General features: G+C 43.8%; 1 pseudogene; it reads left to right on the top strand.

The window, feature by feature from the left end:
- Window positions 1-2,530: 2,530 nt before the first annotated feature.
- LOC123191073 (probable indole-3-pyruvate monooxygenase YUCCA10) overlaps window positions 2,531-19,759 on the top strand; it is a 41,830-nt pseudogene continuing 24,601 nt past the window's right edge.

The following is a 19,759-nucleotide window of genomic DNA, read 5'->3' as shown; positions in this document are numbered from 1 at the left end:
GTGCGTTGGAGTTGGCCTTACCACACAGCCCGGCCGTCTCCGTCCTGTGTGTGTGTGCGCGCACGCGCCAGCACTTTAGCGGTTCTATACCGCTTCCAGATTGTTTTACTAAATCTGGCAGAACTGCATCGAGTGGCATTTTTCTATGCTAGTTCAGTTATTTGGATGCATGAACCTGAGAGCATTGGTTCGCTTTTGTTCTAGGCAGCAACTAGGGCTCCCGATCTTCTTTGTGAGATGCCCTGAATAAGCTAAGCAATGCCAAATTTCCTACCGGAGTCAAGCACTAAATCTAGGAATACAAAATGCAGCAAAATTGTATTACTTATTTGCTTGTTAGCTTATTAACCTAACTATGTATGGACGTCCAAGATGCAAAGCCCCTCAAAAATGTTGAACCCGACTCTGCTTGTGGCTCTAGTTATTGTCTTAACCCTCCTCAATTGAAAAGATTGTTCACAGTTGCATATGGTAGCTGTATTTTGTGAGTCCTTCATACCGCTCGTGCTCTGAGTTTCAATCTTTGCTGAATGCGCTTCAACAAATATGGTCCTGTAGGGTAGAGTATCAACTCCCAAACCTTATTGTGGAAAATATTACAAAAGAAAGTCTGTATGGTGCATTTGATAACGGCATCACTGCTAAACAGGTAATCATCTTAATCACACATTTCTACATGATTCATTGTTACATAGATACATGCAGTTATGCTTTATTCTTTTTCTTCGTCAGATAATTTCATTCCTTCAGCAAAATGCCCACCCTCGTGTCATCGACAAAATACCAATAGTCCCAGGGAATGTTACAGATCAGGTAACCACAACAATCCATCCCTCATAGACAGAACATCATCTGTTTCAACAGATGCATAAAACTGAAGAATGCCAATTCTCCGATGCAGATTAGGCCGTGGGAGAATGACCGTAACATGGTCGAGATGGTACTGTCACACATATACAAACATTCCGAGCAAGGTATAAACCCTTCACCCACCAAACACTGCCAGCTCCTTGCCGATGGACAGTGCTTCGACACATTTGAAAACCTGTACTCTAGTAGTCTGATTACCACTATACTTACATCTGGGTGCCGCTTACTTGTGTAGGACATGTTTGAGCAATGCTGTGACCATGCAAGGGATAACGGGTACTTGCTGTGGGAGGACGCGAAGAAGATGCGGTTGATAGTGAACGCGGAGTTCCACCAAGAAATGCGGGAGTTCCTCCGCAGGCAAAGATGATCCAAGGGAAGTGACCATCTTGGAGAGAAGAAAAGAAGCAACTTGTTTCAACCACACGCCCCTTCATCTGAGGAAGGCTTGAATCCACCCACCAACCAGACAAGTCTTTACAAGATCCATTGGCAGGAGGCAGCGAGGTAGAGTGGTTGTCTGGTAGATGTTGAAATCATTTGAACTCGACGGTCGTAAATCGAGTGTAATCATATGTTTGATAGGTTCAGTCTGCAGTTTGCGCTGCTAAGTGTAAGTCACAGAAGCTAGTGGATTATTCAGTTAGGCAAATCAAAATCCGATGAACCGCACGTGCTCCACTTCTCCAGTTCAGTTTTGCATGGAAGTCGCGTACAATTGTGACAGGATTGACAATTTGGATTTTCAGTAAAGTGGTTTAGTATCTTTTTAACAAAATACGTGGGAGTTTATGAGTATTCGCACTCTGGTGTGTAGAGTTAAAATACAATGTGCGCTCAATTTGATGTTCAGGCGTAGGACAATATACATGTGCCAATGTTAAAATATGGCCTCACATTAAAGAGTGTTCAGTATAGAAACGAATTTATATTAAAAAATTGGTTTCAAATATTTGAACTAAAGTTCCACTTTTTCTTTGTTCACAACATCGAATGGCTCGTTGTGTTGACACCAAAGATATCGTGGCGATGGTCGTCAACTGAACCGGAGGCAAAACTGGCCGTCATACAACTGAAGCGGAGGAAAACTAGCCGGCAAAACCAGTTAACATGGTTGATACCAAATCCTTCTGAAATGATATCATTTCCCTTTGTCATCCACATTATGTTAACCTAAGAAATTGAAATAGGACTTTGCCTATAAATGCGTGTTTGGAAATCAGACTTATCATTATCCTATATCGTATAGAAAGAGGAAGAAACACTTGAATATTAGAGTAGTAATTATCATTGGTGACGATGCGAAAGGAAAGAAACACGAAGAATCTTTAATCTACACATAAAAAAGATGGTCGATAAGTTTCCAATAACACCAATCGATCAAGAGTGTGTTTCCTGCCTATTTTGTATCAATACTTGTTTTCACACCAACAACGGTTCTATTTTTAGATGGAAATACTCGTACGCACTAGGATTAGGCCTCAATAAATATTTACCCTTTTCATCCCTCAATCCAAAAAACAGATTGGCCCATGAAAGATACCAACATATATATGCCCCCATACTCGAGCCTGTCATCCAAAGTTCATCGAGCAGACACACAAACACTGCAGCCTACCACCGGACTTATCCCACAACTTTGTCAACTCTTCCCCTTGAAATGGAGAGTGTTCCAGTGTTGATTGTTGGTGCTGGGCCAGCAGGCCTCGCAACGGCAGCATGCCTTGGTCAATTCTCAATTCCTTATGCCATCGTCGAGCGCGAGAGCTGTAGCGCGTCACTCTGGCGCAACCGTGTATATGATCGCCTCAAGCTGCATCTTGCAAAGGAGTTCTGTGAGTTGCCACACATGTCATACCCTGTAGATGCCCCAACATACATACCAAAAAACTTGTTTGTGAAGTACTTGGATGATTATGTTGAGCGTTTCAACATTCAACCAAAGTATCTCACCAGCGTGGAGTCATCCACATATGACAATGATGAAAAATGTTGGTCCATTGTGGCAACGGACTTGTCAAAGTGCACCACAGTCAAGTTCACAACAAAGTTTCTTGTTGTCGCAAGTGGTGAGAATAGTGCAGAGAATATTCCAATGATCTCTGGACTAGAAAACTTTCCAGGTGATGTCATCCACTCCTCAAGCTACAAGTCAGGCAAGAGCTACTCTGGCAAGAATGTATTGGTCGTTGGATCTGGCAACTCCGGGATGGAAATTGCTTATGACCTTGCAACCCATGGTGCCAGTACATCGATTGTTATACGAAGCCCGGTATGTACACGCGCTATATATTTTCATTGGGTACATGAACGCAAATTCTTAGTATAGTTACTAATAGAAGAGACGCATTTTTTCAGTGTTATTACTAATAGGAAGTATTTCACATAGAAAAAGAGATGGACTGTTTTATATTACACACAAACAACTAAAAAACTAGAGGAACCACATGACAAAAATTTAATTCTTGAAAAAAGAAATTCTATGAATTTTTATTTATCATGCATATTTCGAAAGAGGTGTGACATGTTTTGTGGTTGCAGATTCATGTAATGACAAAGGAATTAATTCGTTTGGGGATGGCACTTGCTCACCGTCTTCCATTGAATCTAGTGGATAAACTCCTTGTGATGGCAACGTATTTAATATTTGGAGACCTGTCACGGCATGGCATCACAAGGCCAAAAATGGGTCCAATGACACTCAAATCATAAACAGGCCGATCTGCAGTAATTGATGTTGGGACTGTTGGATTGATCAAAAAAGGCATCATCAAAGTAAGTATATCCTTGTCATGACATAAATTTATAACATATGTTGATTTGATATGCCAAGTGTTGGGGAACGCAGTAATTTTAAAAAATTTCCTACGCACATGCAAGATCATGGTGATGCACAGCAACGAGGGGAGAGTGTGATCTACGTACCCTAGTAGATCGACAATGGAAGCGTTTGGTTGATGTAGTCGTACGTCTTCACGGCCCGACCGATCAAGCACCGAAACTACGGCACCTCCGAGTTTTAGCACACGTTCAGCTCGATGACGATCCCCGGACTCCGATCCAGCAAAGTGTCGGGGAAGAGTTCCGTCAGCACGACGGCGTGGCGACGATCTTGATGTACTACTGTCGCAGGGCTTCGCCTAAGCACCGCTACAATATTATCGAGGACTATGGTGGCAGGGGGCGCCGCACACGGCTAAGAATAAGATCACCTGGATCAACTTGTGTCTCTAGGGTGCCCCTTGCCTCAGTATATAAAGGATGGAGGAGGATGAGGCCGGCCAAGGCAATTGGTGCAGCCAGGATGTGGAGTCCTACTAGGACTCCAAGTCCTAGTAGGAGTCCATCAAGAGGGGAGGAAGGGAGAAGGAAGTAGAGGAGAAGGAAAGGTGGCCGACCCCCTTTTCCCTAGTCCAATTCGGGCCAGAGGGGAGGGGGGCGCAGCAGCCCCTTGGCCCTTTCTCTTCTTCCCACTAAAGCCCATCAAGGCCCATTGCTTCTCCCGTAACTACCCGGTACTCCGAAAAATACCTGAATCACTCGGAACCTTTCCGATGTCCGAATATAGTCGTCCAATATATCGATCTTTACGTCTCGACCATTTCGAGACTCCTCGTCATGTCCCTGATCTCATCCGGGACTCCGAACTCCTTCGGTACATCAAAACTCATAAACTCATAATATAACTGTCATCGAAACCTTAAGCGTGCGGACCCTACGGGTTCGAGAACAATGTAGACATGACCGAGACACGTCTCCGGTCAATAACCAATAGCGGGACCTGGATGCCCATATTGGCTCCTACATATTCTACGAAGATCTTTTATCGGTCAAACCGCATAACAACATACGTTGTTCCCTTTGTCATCAGTATGTTACTTGCCCGAGATTCGATCGTCGGTATCCAATACCTAGTTCAATCTCGTTACCGGCAAGTCTCTTTACTCGTTCCGTAATACATCATCCCACAACTAACTCATTAGTTGCAATGCTTGCAAGGCTTAAGTGATGTGCATTACCGAGAGGGCCCAGAGATACCTCTCCGACAATCGGAGTGACAAATCCTAATCTCGAAATACGCCAACCCAACATGTACCTTTGGAGACACTTGTAGAGCTCCTTTATAATCACCCAGTTACGTTGTGACGTTTGGTAGCACACAAAGTGTTCCTCCGGCAAACGGGAGTTGCATAATCTCATCGTCATAGGAACATGTATAAGTCATGAAGAAAGCAATAGCAACATACTAAACGATCGGGTGCTAAGCTAATGGAATGGATCATGTCAATCAGATCATTCACCTAATGATGTGATCCCGTTAATCAAATAACAACTCTTTGTCCATGGTTAGGAAACATAACCATCTTTGATTAACGAGCTAGTCAAGTAGAGGCATACTAGTGACACTCTGTTTGTCTATGTATTCACACATGTATTTGTTGGAAATATGACCTAGAGGCAATAATAAATTGATTATTATTATATTTCCTTGTTCATGATAATCGTTTATTATCCATGCTAGAATTGTATTGATAGGAAACTCACATACATGTGTGGATACATAGACAACACCATGTCCCTAGTAAGCCTCTAGTTAACTAGCTCGTTGATCAATAGATGGTTACGGTTTCCTGACCATGGACATTGGATGTCATTGATAACGGGATCACATCATTAGGAGAATGATGTGATGGACAAGACCCAATCCTAAGCCTAGCACAAGATCGTGTAGTTCATTTGCTAAAGCTTTTCTAATGTCAAGTATCATTTCCTTAGACCATGAGATTATGCAACTCCCGGATACCGTAGGAGTGCTTTGGGTGTGCCAAACGTCACAACATAACTGGGTGACTATAAAGGTGCACTACGGGTATCTCCAAAAGTGTCTGTTGGGTTGGCGCGAATCGAGACTGGGATTTGTCACTCCGTGTGACGGAGAGGTATCTCTGGGCCCACTCGGTAGGACATCATCATAATGTGCACAATGTGATCAAGGAGTTGATCACGGGATGATGTATTACGGAACGAGTAAAGAGACTTGCCGGTAACGAGATTGAACAAGGTATCGGGATACCGACGATCGAATCTCGGGCAAGTATCGTACCGATGGACAAAGGGAATTGTGTACGGGATTGATTAAGTCCTTGACATCGTGGTTCATCCGATGAGATCATCGTGGAACATGTGGGAGCCAACATGGGTATCCAGATCCCGCTGTTGGTTATTGACCGGAGAACGTCTCGGTCATGTCTGCATGGTTCCCGAACCCATAGGGTCTACACACTTAAGGTTCGATGACGCTAGGGTTATAAAGGAAGTTTGTATGTGGTTACCGAATGTTGTTCGGAGTCCTGGATGAGATCCCGGACGTCACGAGGAGTTCCGGAATGGTCCGGAGGTAAAGATTTATATATGGGAAGTCCTGTTTTGGTCACCGGAAAAGTTTCGGGGTTTATCGGTAACGTACCGGGACCACCGGGACGGTCCCGGGGGTCCACCAAGTGGGGCCACCATCCCCGGAGGGCTTCATGGGCCAAGTGTGGAAGGGGACCAGCCCCAGGTGGGCTGGTGCGCCCTCCCACAAGTCCCAAGGCGCAAGGGAAGAGGAGAGGGGGCAAACCCTAGGGCAGATGGGCCCTAAGGCCCATCCTGGTGCGCCTCCCTCTCCCCCTCCCCCTTGGCCGCCTCCCTTAGATGGGATCTAGGCTAGCCGCCACCCCTAGGGGTGGAAACCCTAAAGGGGGCGCAGCCCCTCCCCTTCCCCTATATATACTTGGCCTAGGGGCTGCCCAATACACGCGATTTGATCTCTCTCATTGGTGTAGCCCTCCCTCTCTTTCTCCTCATATCCCGCGGTGCTTGGCGAAGCCCTGCAGGATTGCCACGCTCCTCCACCGCCACCACGTCGTTGTGCTGCTGCTGGATGGAGTCTTCCTCAACCTCTCCCTCTCTCCTTGCTGGATCAAGGCATGGGAGACGTCATCGGGCTGTACGTGTGTTGAACACGGAGGTGCCGTCCGTTCGGCACTAGGATCTCCGATGATTTGGATCACGATCAGTACGACTCCTTCAACCCCGTTCTCTTGAACGCTTCCGCTTAGCGATCTACAAGGGTATGTAGATGCACTCTCCTTCCCCTCGTTGCTGGTCTCTCCATAGATAGATCTTGGTGACACGTAGGAAAATTTTGAATTTCTGCTACGTTCCCCAACAGTGGCATCATGAGCTAGGTCTATTGCGTAGATTCTATGCACGAGTAGAACACAAAGTAGTTGTGGGCGTTGATTTTGTCAATTTACTTGCCGTTACTAGTCTTATCTTGATTCGGCGGCATCGTAAGATGAAGCGGCCCGGACCAACCTTACACGTACGCTTACGTGAGACTGGTTCCACCGACTAACATGCACTAGTTGCATAAGGTGGCTAGCGCGCGTCTGTCTCTCCCACTTTAGTCGGATCGGATTCGATGAAAAGGGTCCTTATGAAGGGTAAATAACAATTGGCATATCACGTTGTGGTTTTGCGTAGGTAAGAAACGTTCTTGCTAGAAACCCATAGCAGCCACGTAAAACATGCAAACAACAATTAGAGGACGTCTAACTTGTTTTTGCAGGGTATGCCATGTGATGTGATATGGCCAAAAGGATGTGATGAATGATATATGTGATGTATGAGATTGATCATGTTCTTGTAATAGGAATCACGACTTGCATGTCGATGAGTATGACAACCGGCAGGAGCCATAGGAGTTGTCTTTATTTATTGTATGACCTGTTTGTCATTGAACAACGCCATGTAATTACTTTACTTTATTGCTAATCGTTAGCTGTAGTAGTAGAAGTAATAGTTGGCGAGCAACTTCATGGAGACACGATGATGGAGATCATGATGATAGAGATCATGGTGTCATGCCGGTGACAAGATGATCATGGAGCCCCAAGATGGAGATCAAAGGAGCTATATGATATTGGCCATATCATGTCACTATTATTTGATTACATGTGATGTTTATCATGTTTATACATCTTATTTGCTTAGAACGACGGTAGTAAATAAGATGATCCCTCGTTAAAATTTCAAGAAAGTGTTCCCCCTAACTGTGCACCGTTGCGACAGTTCGTGTTTCGAAGCACCACGTGATGATCGGGTGTTAGATTCTGTAAGTGCATCTAGTGCCACCCCTAGTTGGTTTTGGAGTATTGACGACAAACCTAGTTGAGGGACTAATGTGTTTGTGAGAATTGCAGGATAACACAGGTAGAAGTCCCTCATTGATTCGGTTTCACTACCAGAGATGACCCCTAAAAAATGTACGAAGACATTGAAGACAATGGTGGTTTATGAAGATATTCATATTGAAGACAATGACATGTGAAGACTCCCTATGAAGCTTATGGAACTCGAAGACTTAGATCCTTCGTAGTTTTACTTCATTCATGTTGTGTCATAGGAACCACCGTACTGTTAAGTGGGGTCCAAGAGAACCAGTCAGGATGACTGAAGTGATGCCTAATTCAAATCCTATGTCTTCGAGCGAAGACTATGAGAGCAAATCTTGTCCATAGACGGACAAGTCAGCTTTGCTTGTAGCCCAAGTAAAGTTGCCGTGTGAGTTTGAAATCTGACCGTTGGTACACGTGTCAGTTCCTTAGTGACCCAGGGTCATTTCGGACAAATCAGGTCGGGTTGCCAAGTGGCTATAAATAGTCCACCCCTACAACCATAAACGGTTGGCTGCTCAAATTTCAGTGCACGGCTTTTGTCGTTTGAGAGCAACCCACCTTGAAGCCTTTGAGAGAAAATTCCTAGCGAGGAGAAAAGCCCTAACCACCCAGAGCTAGAGTAAATTGGGCATCACTTAAGTCTTCTTGTCTAAGTGATCTGAAGACTTATTACACTTAAGGACTGTGCATCCTCCAGCCGGTTAGGCGTCGCGTTCTGAGCATCCAAGAGAAATTGTGGATTGCCGGTGAACGAAGTCTGTGAAGGTTTGGGAGTCTACCTTGAAGACTTACCAGAGTGATTGGGCGAGGTCTGTGTGACCTTGGCTCAAGGAGAAAACGGTGAGGACTGGGTGTCTTGAGCTGCGTGTTCAGGACTGGGTGTCCGGGACTGTGTGTCCTTTGGTTTAAATACCTAGCCGCTCCAACCAGACGTACAGTTGTCACAGCAACTGGAACTGGTCCAACAAATCATTGTCTTCAGCGTGTCACTGGTTTCATCTTCACTTCCTTTTACTTACCGTTACACATTGTGAAGCCATTGCATGCTTGCTTTATCTTCTGTCTTCACAACTTAACTTTATGATTTGTTTGGCTTCATAACTTCTTCCTACCTGATCCTTATTACACTGAAGCTATTTGTCACTGTGCTTTCACTATATTGAATACTTGACCATGGCTTGCCTTGTGTAATCTAACTTCCGCTGCATAGTGATAGGCTTGTCTATTCTGTTTGTCTTCATAACTTCCACGTTTTGAAGACTTTCATAAAAATCGCCTATTCACCCCCCCTCTAGTCGATATAACGCACTTTCAATTGGCATCAGAGCAAGGTGCTCCCTTATTCTGTGTGATTCGGTTTAACCACCTGGAGTTTTAGCTATGTCGACTGCAGGGATAATTAAAGTCTCTGCTGCGTGCCCCGTCTTTGATGGAACTGAATATCCCTACTAGAAGAATAAGATGCGCATGCATCTTGAAGCCATTGACGTCGACCTATGGTATGTCATCGAAAACGGCGTTCCCAAGGCTGGAGAAGGTGTCACTGCTGCTGATGTCAAGAAGTTCACTCAACTGGACTCTACTGCCAAGAATATCATCTGTGGTCATCTGACCAAGGGACAGTACGGCCATGTAAGTGCCTTGAAGACATCCAAGCTGGTCTGGGACTGGCTCTCCAAAGTCAATGAAGGCATCTCAACCCAGAGAGATCAAAGAATCAGTGTTCTTCGCAATCTCTTCAACCGCTTCAAGCGAAATGACAATGAGAATGTCCAGCACACATTTGACCGGCTCACTGACATCACAAATGAGCTTCAAGCCATCGGCGCCACTGAGATCACCAAACATGAAATCGTCAAGACGCTGCTGAGATCACTTGACAGTTCGTTTGACATCCTAGCCCTGATGATTCAAGAATGTCCAGATTTCAAGACACTCGATCCGTCTGACATACTTGAGAGGCTCAACACACATGAGTTTCAGCTTTCTGAGAAAAGAGATATCTACGGTCCAAACTATGGGCGAACTCGTGCCTTGAAGGCAGAAGTTGTGTCCTCATCTGAAGAAGAATCTGATGGCTGTTCTGATGATCCTGAAGACATTGGACGGGAACTTGCAATGCTAGTGAAGAAGTTCCAGAAATTCACCAAGAAGAAAGGCTTCAGAAAGTCTTCACGATCAAGCTCAAGGAATGATGAAGCTTCTGCTCATGACTACAAGAAGAAAACATGTCACAAGTGCAAGAAAACTGGACACTTCATCTCTGAGTGTCCACAGTGGGACAATGAGAGCAGAAAGAAGAAGAAGAAGAGCAAGGAATATGACTCCGACGACAAGAAGAAGAAATATTCAAAGTCTTCTTCCAAGTCTTCCTCAAAGTCTTCATCACACAAGAAGAGCTCAACTGGCAAGGCTCGTGCGTTTGTTGGCAAGGAAATGGATTTAGAGGAGGAGTCCGCTTCTGAGCAGGCAGAGGTGGAGTCTGAGGAGGAGTCTGATTCTGGCATTGCGAGTCTGGCTACAGCCTACGTCGCCAAGTCCATCTTCAACACTGAAGACAATGACTTCATCACCAACACCAATGCAAATGACAAGGACGACTCTACTCCTACCTACTGCTTCATGGCACGCGGTGTTGGGGAACGTAGTAATTTAAAAAATTTCCTACGCACACGCAAGATCATGGTGATGCATAGCAACGAGAGGGGAGAGTGTTGTCTACGTACCAACGCAGACCGACTGCGGAAGCGATCACACAACGTAGAGGAAGTAGTCGTACGTCTTCCTGATCCGACCGATCCAACCACCGTTACTCTGGCACCTCCGAGTTCTTAGCACACGTACAGCTCGATGACGATCCTCGGGCTCCGATCCAGCAAAGCGTCGAGGAGGAGTTCCATCAGCACGACGGCGTGGTGACGATCTTGATGTTCTACCGACGCAGGGCTTCGCCTAAGCACTACAACGATATGACCGAGGTGGAATATGGTGGCAGGGGGCACCGCACACGGCTAAGGGACGATCTCAATGATCAATTGTGTGTCTATGGGGTGCTCCCTGCCCCCGTATATAAAGGATGGAGGAGGAGGAGGCCGGCCAAGGCCATTGGTGCGGCTAGGATGGGAGTCCTACTAGGACTCCAAGTCCTAGTAGGAGTCCATCAAGAGGGGAGGAAGGGAGAAGGAAGTGGAGGAGTAGGAAAGGTGGCCGGCCCCTTTTCCCTAGTCCAATTCGGACTAGAGGGGAGGGGGGCGCAGCAGCCTTTTTCCTCTTCCCACTAAAGCCCATCAAGGCCCATTACTTCTCCCGTAACTACTCGGTACTCCGAAAAATACCCGAATCACTCGGAACCTTTCCGATGTCCGAATATAGTCATCCAATATATCGATCTTTACGTCTCGACCATTTCGAGACTCCTCGTCATGTCCCCGATCTCATCCGGGACTCCGAACTCCTTCGGTACATCAAAACTCATGAACTCATAATATAACTATCATCGAAACCTTAAGCGTGCGGACCCTACGGTTCGAGAACAATGTAGACATGACCGAGACACGTCTCCGGTCAATAACCAATAGCGGGACCTGGATGCCCATATTGGCTCCTACATATTCTATGAAGATTTTTATCGGTCAGACCGCATAACAACATACGTTGTTCCCTTTGTCATCGGTATGTTACTTGCCCGAGATTCGATCGTCGGTATCCAATACCTAGTTCAATCTCGTTACCGGCAAGTCTCTTTACTCGTTCTGTAATACATCATCTCACAACTAAATCATTAGTTGCAATGCTTGCAAGGCTTATGTGATGTGCATTACCGAGAGGGCCCAGAGATACCTCTCCGACAATCGGAGTGACAAATCCTAATCTCGAAATACGCCAACCCAACATGTACCTTTGGAGACACCTGTAATGCTCCTTTATAATCACCCAGTTACGTTGTGACGTTTGGTAGCACCCAAAGTGTTCCTCCGGCAAACGGGAGTTGCATAATCTCATAGTCATAGGAACATGTATAAGTCATGAAGAAAGCAATAGCAACATACTAAACGATCGGGTGCTAAGCTAATGAAATGGGTCATGTCAATCAGATCATTCAACTAATGATGTGACCTCGTTAATCAAATAACAACTCTTTTGTCCATGGTTAGGAAACATAACCATCTTTGATTAACGAGCTAGTCAAGTAGAGGCATGCTAGTGACACTCTGTTTGTCTATGTATTCACACATGTATTATGTTTCCGGTTAATACAATTCTAGCATGAATAATAAACATTTATCATGATATAAGGAAATAAATAATAACTTTATTATTGCCTCTAGGGCATATTTCCTTCAGTCTCCCACTTGCACTAGAGTCAATAATCTAGTTCACATCGCCATGTGATTTAACAGCAATAGTTCACATCACCATGTGATTAACACCCATAGTTCACATCGTCATGTGACCAACACTCAAAGGGTTTACTAGAGTCAGTAATCTAGTTCACATATCTATGTGATTAACACCCAAAGAGTACTAAGGTGTGATCATGTTTTGCTTGTGAGATAATTTTAGTCAACGGGTCTGTCACATTCAGATCCGTAAGTATTTTGCAAGTTCTATGTCTACAATGCTCTACACGGAGCTACTCTAGCTAATTGCTCCCACTTTCAATATGTATCCAGATTGAGACTTAGAATCATCTGGATCAGTGTCAAAAACTTGCATCGACGTAACCCTTTACGACGAACCTTTTTGTCACGTCCATAATCGAGAAACATATCCTTATTTCACTAAGGATAATTCTGACCGCTGTCCAGTGATCTACTCCTATATCACTATTGTACTCCCTTGCCAAATCAGTGCAGGGTATACAATAGATCCGGTCTACAGCATGACATACTTTATAGAACCTATGGCCAAGGCATAGGGAATGACTTTCATTCTCTTTCTATCTTCTGCCGTGGTCGGGCTTTGAGTCTTACTCAACTTCACACCTCGTAATATAGGCAAGAACTCTTTCTTTGACTGCTCCATTTTGAACTACTTCAAAATCTTGTCAAGGTATGTACTCATTGAAAAAACTTATCAAGCGTCTTTATCTATCTCTATAGATCTTGGAGCTCAATATGTAAGCAGCTTTACCGAAGTCTTTCTTTGAAAAACTCCTTTCAAACACTCCTTTATGCTTTACAGAATAATTCTACATTATTTCCGATCAACAATATGTCATTCACATATACTTTATCAGAAATGCTGTAGTGCTCCCACTCACTTTCTTGTAAATACAGGCTTCACCGCAAGTCTGTATAAAACTATATGCTTTGATCAACTCATCAAAGCGTATATTCCAACTCCGAGATGCTTGCACCAGTCCACAGATGGATCGCTGGAGCTTGCACATTTTGTTAGCACCTTTCGGATTGACAAAACCTTCTAGTTGCATCGTATACAACTCTTCTTTAATAAATCCATTAAGGAATTCAGTTTTGTTTATCCGTTTGCCAGATTTCATAAAATGCGGCAATTGCTAACATGATTCGGACAGACTTAAGCATAGATACGAGTGAGAATCTCTCATCGTAGTCAACACCTTGAACTTGTCGAAAACCTTTTGCGACAATTCTAGCTTTGTAGATAATAACACTACTATCAGCGTCTGTCTTCCTCTTGAAGATCCATTTATTTTTATTGCTTGCCGATCATTGGGCAAATCCATCAAAGTCCATACTTTGTTCTCATACATGGATCCTATCTCAGATTTCATGGCCTCAAGCCATTTATCGGAATATGGGCTCATCATCGCTTCCTCATAGTTCGTAGGTTCGTCATGGTCAAGTAACATGACCTCCAGAACAGGATTACCGTACCACTCTGGTGCGGATCTCACTCTGGTTTACCTACGAGATTCGGTAGTAACTTGATCTGAAGTTACATGATCATCATCATTAGCTTCCTCACTAATTGTTGTAGTAGTCACAAGAACATATTTTTGTGATGAACTACTTTCCAATAAGGTAGAAGGTACAATTACCTTATCAAGTTTTCTACTTTCCTCCCACTCACTTCTTTCGAGAGAAACTCCTTCTCTAGAAAGGATCCATTATAAGCAACGAATGTCTTGCCTTAGGATATGTGATAGAAGGTGTACCCAACAGTCTCCTTTGGGTATCCTATGAAGACATATTTCTCCGATTTGGGTTTGAGCTTATCAGGATGAAACTTTTTCTCATAAGCATCGCAACCCCAAACTTCAAGAAACGGCAACTTTGGTTTCTTGCCAAACCATAGTTCATAAGGCGTCGTCTCGACGGATATAGATGGTACCCCTTTTTAACATGAATGCAGTTGTCTCTAATGCATAACCCCAAAACGATAGTGGTAGATCGGTAAGATACATCATAGATTGCACTATATCCAATAAAGTACGGTTATAACGTTCGGACACACCATTATGCTGTGGTGTTCCAGGTGGCGTGAGTAGTGAAACTATTTCACATTGTTTTAACTGAAGACCAAACTCGTAACTCAAATACTCTTTTCCATGATCAGATCGTAGAAACTTTATTTTCTTGTTACGATGATTTTCCACTTCACTCTGAAATTCTTTGAACTGTTCAAGTGTTTCAGACTTATGTTTCATCAAATAGATATCCCCATATCTGCTCAAATCATCTTGTGAAGGTCAGAAAATAATGATACCTGCTGTAAGCCTTAATATTCATCGGACCACATACATCAGTATGTAAGATTTCCAATAAATCTGTTGCTTGCTTCATTGTTCCGGAGAACGGCGTTTTAGTCATCTTGCCCATAAGGCATGGTTCGCAAGCATCAAGTGATTCCAAAATCCCATCAGCATGGAGTTTCTTCATGTGCTTTACAACAATATGACCTAAACGGCAGTGCCACAAATAAGTTGCACTATCATTATTAACTTCGCATCTTTTGGTTTCAATATTATGAATATGTGTATTATTAAGATCGAGATCCAATGAACTATTTTCATTGGGTGTGTAACCATATAAGGTTTTATTCATGTAAACAGAACAACAATTTATTCTTTTACTTAAATGAATAACCGTATTACAATAAACATGAGCAAATCATATTCATGCTCAACGCAAACACCAAATAACACTTATTTAGGTTCAACACTAATCCCGAAATTATAGGGAGTGTGCGATGATGATCATATCAATCTTGGAACCACTTCCAACACACATCGTCACTTCACCTTTAACTAGTCTCTGTTTATTCTGCAACTCCCGTTTCGAGTTACTAATCTTAGCAACTGAACTAGTATCAAATACTGAGGGTTTGCTATAAACACTAGTAAAGTACACATCAATAACATGTATATCAAATATACTTATGTTCACTTTGCCATCCTTCTTATCTGCCAATCAATTGGGGTAGTTCCGCTTCCAGTGACCAGTCCCTTTGCAGTAGAAGCACTTAGTCTCAGGCTTAGGACCAGACTTGGGCTTCTTCACTTGAGCAGCAACTTGCTTGCTGTTCTTCTTGAAGTTCCCCTTTCTTCCGTCTGCCCTTTTCTTGAAACTAGTGATCTTGTCAACCATCAACACTTGATGTTTTTCTTGATTTCTACCTTCGTTGAGTTCAGTATCACGAAGAGCTTGGGAGTTGTTTCCGTTATCCTTTGCATATTATAGTTCATCACGAAGTTCTACTAACTTGGTGATGGTGACTAGAGAATTCTGTCAATCACTATCTTATCTGGAAGATTAACTCCCACTTGATTCAAGCGATTGTAGTACCCAGACAATCTGAGCACATGCTCACTAGTTGAGCGATTCTCCTCCATCTTTTAGCTATAGAACTTGTTGTAGACTTCATATCTCTCAACTCGGGTATTTGCTTGAAATATTAACTTCAACTCCTGGAACATCTCATATGGTCCATGACGTTCAAAACGTCTTTGAAATCCCGATTCTAAGCCGTTAAGCATGGTGCACTAAACTATCAAGTAGTCATCATATTGAGCTAGCCAAACGTTTATAACGTCTGCATCTGCTCCTGCAATAGGTCTGTCACCTAGCGGTGCATCAAAGACATAATTCTTCTGTGCAGCAATGAGGATAAACCTCAGATCACGGATCCAATCCGCATCATTGCTACTAACATCTTTCAACACAATTTTCTCTAGGAACATATCAAAAATAAACACAGGGAAGCAACAACGCGAGCTATTGATCTACAACATAATTTGCAAAATACTACCAGGACTAAGTTCATGATAAATTTAAGTTCAATTAATCATATTACTTAAGAACTCCCACTTAGATAGACATCCCTCTAATCCTCTAAGTGATCACGTGATCCAAATCAACTAAACCATAACCGATCATCACGTGAGATGGAGTAGTTTTCAATGGTGAACATCGTTATGTTGATCATATCTACTATATGATTCACGCTCGAACTTTCGGTCTCCGTGTTCCGAGGCCATATCTGTATATGCTTGGCTCGTCAAGTATAACCTGAGTATTCCGCGTGTGCAACTGTTTTGCACCCGTTGTATTTGAACGTAGAGCCTATCACACCCGATCATCACGTGGTGTCTCAGCACGAAGAACTTTCGCAACGGTGCATACTCAGGGAGAACACTTCTTGATAATTAGTGAGAGATCATCTTAAAATGCTACCGTCAAACTAAGCAAAAATAAGATGTATAAAAGATAAACATCATATGCAATCAAAATATGTGACATGATATGGCCATCATCATCTTGCTTCTTTGATCTCTATCTCCAAAGTACTGTCATGATCTACATCGTCACCGGCATGACATCATGATCTCCATCATCTTGATCTATATCAATGTGTCGTCACGTGGTCGTCTCGCCAACAATTGCTCTTGCAACTATTGCTATCGCATAGCGATAAAGTAAAGCAATTATTGGATGCTTGCATCTTATGCAACAAAGAGACAACCATAAGGTTTTTGCCAGTTGCCGATAACTTCAACAAAACATGATCATCTCATACAACAACTTATATCTCATCACGTTTTGACCATATCAGATCACAACATGCCCTGCCAAAACAAGTTAGACGTCCTCTACTTTGTTGTTGCAAGTTTTACGTGGCTGCTACGGGCTTAAGCAAGAACCAATCTCACCTACGCATCAAAACCACAACGATAGTTTGTCAAATAGACTCCGTTTTAACCTTCGCAAGGACCGGGCGTAGCCACACTCGTTTCAACTAAAGTTGGAGAAATAGTCACCCGCAAGTCACCTATGTGCAAAGCACGTCGGGGAAACCGGTCTCGCGTAAGCGTACGCGTAATGTCGGTCCGGGCCGCTTCATCCAACAATACCGCCGAACCAAAGTATGACATGCTGGTAGGCAGTATGACTTATATCGCCCACAACTCGCTTGTGTTCTACTCGTGCATATAACATCAAACCATAAAACCTAGGCTCGGATGCCACTGTTGGGGAACGTAGTAATTTAAAAAAAAATCTACGCACACGCAAGATCATGGTGATGCATAGCAACGAGAGGGGAGAGTGGTGTCTACGTACCAACGCAGACCGACTGCGGAAGCGATCGCACAACGTAGAGGAAGTAATTGTACGTCTTCCTGATCCGACCGATCCAAGCACCGTTACTCCGGCACCTCCGAGTTCTTAGCACACGTACAGCTCGATGACGATCCTCGGGCTCCGATCCAGCAAAGCGTCGAGGAGGAGTTCCGTCAGCACGACGGCGTGGTGACGATCTTGATGTTCTACCGACGCAGGGCTTCGCCTAAGCACTACAACGATATGACCGAGGTGGAATATGGTGGCAGGGGGCACCGCACACGGCTAAGGACGATCTCAATGATCAATTGTGTGTCTATGGGGTGCTCCCTGCCCCCGTATATAAAGGATGGAGGAGGAGGAGGCCGGCCAAGGCCATTGGTGCGGCCAGGATGGGAGTCCTACTAGGACTCCAAGTCCTAGTAGGAGTCCATCAAGAGGGGAGGAAGGGAGAAGGAAGTGGAGGAGTAGGAAAGGTGGCCGGCCCCCTTTTCCCTAGTCCAATTCGGACTAGAGGGGAGGGGGGCGCAGCAGCCTTTTTCCTCTTCCCACTAAAGCCCATCAAGGCCCATTACTTCTCCCGTAACTACCCGGTACTCCGAAAAATACCCGAATCACTCGGAACCTTTCCGATGTCCGAATATAGTCGTCCAATATATCGATCTTTACGTCTCGACCATTTCGAGACTCCTCGTCATGTCCCCGATCTCATCCGGGACTCCGAACTCCTTCGGTACATCAAAACTCATGAACTCATAATATAACTGTCATCGAAACCTTAAGCGTGCGGACCCTACGGTTCGAGAACAATGTAGACATGACCGAGACACGTCTCCGGTCAATAACCAATAGCGGGACCTGGATGCCCATATTGGCTCCTACATATTCTACGAAGATTTTTATCGGTCAGACCGCATAACAACATACGTTGTTCCCTTTGTCATCGGTATGTTACTTGCCCGAGATTCGATCATCGGTATCCAATACCTAGTTCAATCTCGTTACTGGCAAGTCTCTTTACTCGTTCTGTAATACATCATCTCACAACTAACTCATTAGTTGCAATGCTTGCAAGGCTTATGTGATGTGCATTACCGAGAGGGCCCAGAGATACCTCTCCGACAATCGGAGTGACAAATCCTAATCTCGAAATACGCCAACCCAACATGTACCTTTGGAGACACCTGTAATGCTCCTTTATAATCACCCAGTTACGTTGTGACGTTTGGTAGCACCCAAAGTGTTCCTCCGGCAAACGGGAGTTGCATAATCTCATAGTCATAGGAACATGTATAAGTCATGAAGAAAGCAATAGCAACATACTAAACGATCGGGTGCTAAGCTAATGGAATGGGTCATGTCAATCAGATCATTCAACTAATGATGTGACCTCGTTAATCAAATAACAACTCTTTTGTCCATGGTTAGGAAACATAACCATCTTTGATTAACGAGCTAGTCAAGTAGAGGCATGCTAGTGACACTCTGTTTGTCTATGTATTCACATGTATTATGTTTCCGGTTAATACAATTCTCGCATGAATAATAAACATTTATCATGATATAAGGAAATAAATAATAACTTTATTATTGCCTCTACGGCATATTTCTTTCACGCGGTGCCAAGGTAAACACACGCACTACTCACTATCAAACATCCAGTGACGATGACTCTGATTGTGATTCAAAACCCAGCTACAAAACACTTGCTAAAATTGCAACTGAACAACAAAAGGCTATGGAACATATTCAAAAACTATTAGACAGAAGCGATGATCTGTTGGGTGCTGAAATGACTCGTTCCGAATCCTTAATTGAAGACATAAAAAATCTTCATGTTAAGTATCAGGAACTTGAAGATCGTCTTGAGACTCTCTCAACTACTCATGAAAAGCTTTCCTATGGTTATCTTCAAAAGAAGCAAGATCTTGAGAAGTTGAGAGCGGATCATGAAGATGTTCAAAAGGAAAATGAGTCACTCCGAGCCGAACAGATCAGTTCCGCTCAGGAAGGATTTGAACCACCATGCCTTAAATGCATTGAGCATGATAATGCTACTTCTGTTGCTGAATGTTCCACTGCTACTGCTGTTGCAATATCTTCAACTGTTGAAGTGGTAACTAA

The sequence above is a fragment of the Triticum aestivum genome, chromosome 2A (assembly GCF_018294505.1).
Source record: "Triticum aestivum cultivar Chinese Spring chromosome 2A, IWGSC CS RefSeq v2.1, whole genome shotgun sequence".
Classification (NCBI taxonomy): domain Eukaryota; kingdom Viridiplantae; phylum Streptophyta; class Magnoliopsida; order Poales; family Poaceae; genus Triticum; species Triticum aestivum.
The sequence above is the reverse complement of the archived record's forward strand: the minus strand, read 5'-3'. Positions and strand labels throughout refer to the sequence as shown.